The sequence below is a fragment of the Sipha flava genome, unplaced genomic scaffold (assembly GCF_003268045.1).
Source record: "Sipha flava isolate LNK unplaced genomic scaffold, YSA_version1 101_pilon_pilon, whole genome shotgun sequence".
NCBI lineage: Eukaryota > Metazoa > Arthropoda > Insecta > Hemiptera > Aphididae > Sipha > Sipha flava.
Genome location: NW_020271715.1, coordinates 237,300 through 241,799, shown reverse-complemented (window position 1 = coordinate 241,799; position 4,500 = coordinate 237,300).

The following is a 4,500-nucleotide window of genomic DNA, read 5'->3' as shown; positions in this document are numbered from 1 at the left end:
AATTTATTATTGACTATGAAACGTCACCAGTATTCGATCAAATAACAAAAAAATCAGCTATAGTTACCTTGCAGACGTTGCTCGTATTACGTGTGAATGTGATTTTAATGTATTAATTAGTATGTTAAATAATGGCAAAAAAAAAAAATATGTCATTTTTAAGTTAATTTCATTGGCACGTACGCAGTCGACATGTGTACACTTCTTAATCGCTCTCCGTTATATTTTTCTCGAATAATACTCAATATTTGCATTGGTTTATTTTATTTTGTATCATTTGAACCAGTTAAGGCTGCTCTCTTGAGTAATGTTAATCGCGTTTATTTTCGTCAAGGACTCAATCCCTTCTGATCAAATACGTAAGTGTTTTAATTGTTTAAATCAAACTTGTCGATATACGATATATTTGTCAAACAAATCAATCGAACTTTACAACTAGCCCGTCACGGCATCGCCGTTCCAGCTCATCTTATTTCGTGACTATTATAATGATGACTAATTATAATGAATAGCAACCAGTACGTTTCTCCGATAAAAATTGTTAATCAGCAAATTGTCCAAAAGTCAAAATCGACTAACATTCGAAATAATTCCGATAGCCATGATATTTTTGTAAACAATAGGAATAAAGACAAATCGCCCAAACAATCTAAAAGATTAAATTCCAATTCATCTCTCGAAAATTCAAACTTAAATAAATTTATGAAAAATACAAGTATCAATCCTTGCAAACAATTCATTTCAAAAAATCGCTATGATTTATTATATCATAAAAACCCCGAGGAAAATATGGAAACCAATACTGATACTGATATTATCGATAAAAAACCACCTCCCATTTTTACCAAATCAACCATACAAAATTATTTCAGTTTCTGCGAAAGCATTAAGAAATCAATAGAACCAGATTTCGACTTTTTTTGCAAAAGTACCACAGGTGCATTAAAATAAATCTATCGACTACCAACTCTTTTCGGGCTGTTATCAAATAATCCTACGGAACGCTAATTGATTAAAACAACACATAAATTAACTAAATTATGTACTTCATGCCAAGGATATTGACATTTTTTTAATTACTAAAACACACCTATCACCCAACACTAAATTAAATCTCCACGGATTCAAGGTTCTCAGAGCTGACCATCTAGATGATACATCTCATGCAGGCTCTGCAAGCTTAATTAAATCTTCGTTACTTTTCCATGAAGTACTTCCTATCCAAGAGCCCTATCTTCAAGCTGCTATTATTTCTATCAAATTAAATAATATTCCTCTAAGTATCTCGTTAACCTATTGTCCTCCTGATCAACACATTACGAAAAATAATATTCAATCATATTTTTATAAACTTGGCAACAATTTTATCTCTGAAGGTGATTTCAACGCCAAGCACACGGCTCGGGGTAGTAGTATTATTAATACTCGTGGGAGATCCTTCTATAAAGTAGAAATTTTTAAAAAGCTTTCATTTATACATCAACTTACTGGCCAGCCCATGCAAATGGGCAACCTGACATCCTAGATTTCTTCTTTTCATCCATCCTAAGCAATATAAGCATATCTATCAACAGTTTCTATGACTTGTCAAGTGACCACTCTCCACTACTCTTGCTAATTGGAGGTTCTTCATCCAATAACTGTAGGTTAGGCTCCATCAACTGGACTTCATTTACTCAAAAAGTCAAACTGTCTTTAAATTCTCCAATCAAAAATAAAATAGACGTAGATAATTCAATCCAAGTACTAACTAAAGCAATCGTTAATGCAGCTCGTAGTGCCTCGACCTCCCAAAATGTACTAAATTCTAAAAACTATCATGCTCTTCCTCTTCATCTTGTCCAACTACTGGAAGCCATACGCCGAGCTAGATCTAAATGGCAGAGAACAAATTATCCCCAAGACAAAACCACCTTCAACAAACTAGTAAACGCATTTAAATTTCAGTTAGCTAATTTTAAGAGACATTGGTAGGGGCGTAACACGATTGTGCACTTTCTACCTTTATACCTAAAAAAAAAATACAACACAATTGCGCACTTTTTACCTTTTTATATATATAATAATTTTTATATATTATATAGCAAACAACAGTACGATTGCGCACAAAATAATATGTGTATATATAACTATGTATATTGTATAATAATTTATGTACAACCTAAAATAATTTATTTTATATTATTTTATATGTATTGTATAATAATTATTAATTATTACATATTAATTCACAATTTTCCTTCCTAATTATTACAGGCTTAGGACTGTCAACAATTGTTTTTTTTCTGAATAACATGATTTTTTATGATAATTAATTTTAAGATAATATATATTATATAGTTTAGAAAATAAAACAATTTTAACCAATTAATCGATATACACGCATACATTATTTTATGTTGTACATAAATTATTATACAATATACATAGTTATATAAACACATATTATTTTGTGCGCAATCATGTTGTTGTTTGCCATATAATATATAAAAAGGTAAAAAGTGCGCAACGGTGTTGTGTTTTCTTCAGATAAAAAGGTAGAAAGTTTGCAATCGTGTTACGCCCCTACCAATGTCTCTTCCGGCTAAACCTATCACTTCCCTAGAAATCATACAAATCATAAAAAAATTGTATCCCAAAAAAGCTCCTGGGCATGATCTAATAACTAACAAATTATTAAAACATCTATCAAAAAAAAATCAATCTTCTTCATCACCCACATCTACAACTCATTACTTAGACTATCCTATTTTCCGTCAGTCTGGAAACACTCCAAAATCATTATGGTTCCGAAACCAAACAAACCTAAACAAATTCTTTCGTCCTATCGGCCAATAAGTCTACTGCTCACCTTAGGTAAATTGTTTGAAAAATTACTCCTTAAAAGGATTACTCCTATAATACAGGGAAATAATATTTTTCCTAAAAGCTAGTTCGGTTTTAGATCTCAGCATAATAAAATTCACCAATTTCACCGAATTACCGACAACATAGCTACCTCCCTCGAACAAAAGAAATTCTGGCCAGGAGTTTTCCTTGATATTTCCCATGCCTTTGACCGGGTATGGCACGCAGGATTACTTTTTAAATTCAAGACATTTCTTCCTGCACCTTATTATTTAATATTAATATCATACCTTGAAAACCGCTCATTTGTCGTACAACATTTAAATTCTCACTAAGATATAAAAAATATTGAAGCAGGAGTCCCCTAAGGTAGAACTTTTGCCTCCGCTTTACAATATATTCACTTCAGATATACCTACATCCTCAAAAACACTACTTGCCACATTTGCTGACGACACTGCAATTTTAGCTTCTGACAAAGATCCAGTCATAGAAGTTAGTCTCCTACAGCCTCATTTAAACAAAATTACCCAATGGGCTAAAAAATGGAAAATAAAAATCAATGAAGAAAAATCTATACAAGTAAATTTTTCCTTGAGCCGAAATGAATGTTCTCAACCAATCCCAATTCATTCCTCAACAAAATATTTGGGTATCATCCTTGATAAACGCCTCACTTGGATTCCCCATATAAAATCAATACGTAAACAAGCTAACTCTCATCTTCACCTTCTAAAAACTCTCCTAAAATCCAAAATGTATCTCATATATAAAGCTACAACTAGACCAGTCTGGTCTTGTGGAATTCATACTTGGGGTCCCGCAAAACCTTCAAATATACGCCCACTCCAAGTTATATTGGCATAAGTTAGGTTTTATTATTTTTTATTATTAATTTTTATAATTTTATCTTTTATATTGTTTCGCTCAAACACATTATATTATAATTTAAGAAATATTATCATTACATATATTTTATATTATTATTATATTATCATTATATAAGAAATTCTCCCAAACATATTACTATTACTTTTATTATGCGGGTATAAAGGCATTTCGCGTCGTCGCAGACGGCAGACCGGCTATTTTTGCCATGTATCGTTCCTACTGGCCATCGCTATCTTATCTTATTTTATTTGTAAGACGATTCTCACTAATCCATTTCTATATTGCTATTATCGTTTTAAAATGTTAGTAATTTTACAGTCATCGTGTCACTCGTGTGTAATTCGTATTTCGTGCTGTACTCGCCTGTACTGCTGTTGTCCGTAGTGTTTTCGTTTGTAGTTTCGTGTTCAATTATTCTGTTTTAAAATGTCACAAAAACGACAAAGTGAAATAAACTTTTTTTTTAAAAAGTTAAAAACAAGAGACGAAAATAATCCATCTCCAAGTGAAGGTATAGAAAATGTAAGCGTGTTACCGACAGAGTCAGAGCCAGTTACATTTTCTGATTCGTTTGAAATCGATTCTAACAGTCAATATGATATCGCATTTGCTATTGAAGAAAATGCAAATCTAAAAATTCGAAACGATCCAAATATGCTTTACAAATATTTAAAAGAAACGTGGTCACCTAAACAAAATTATATTTTCCCTGTAAGTATGAATAAAAAAGGTCATAAAAGAAGCTTTCAAATTGAATGGCTA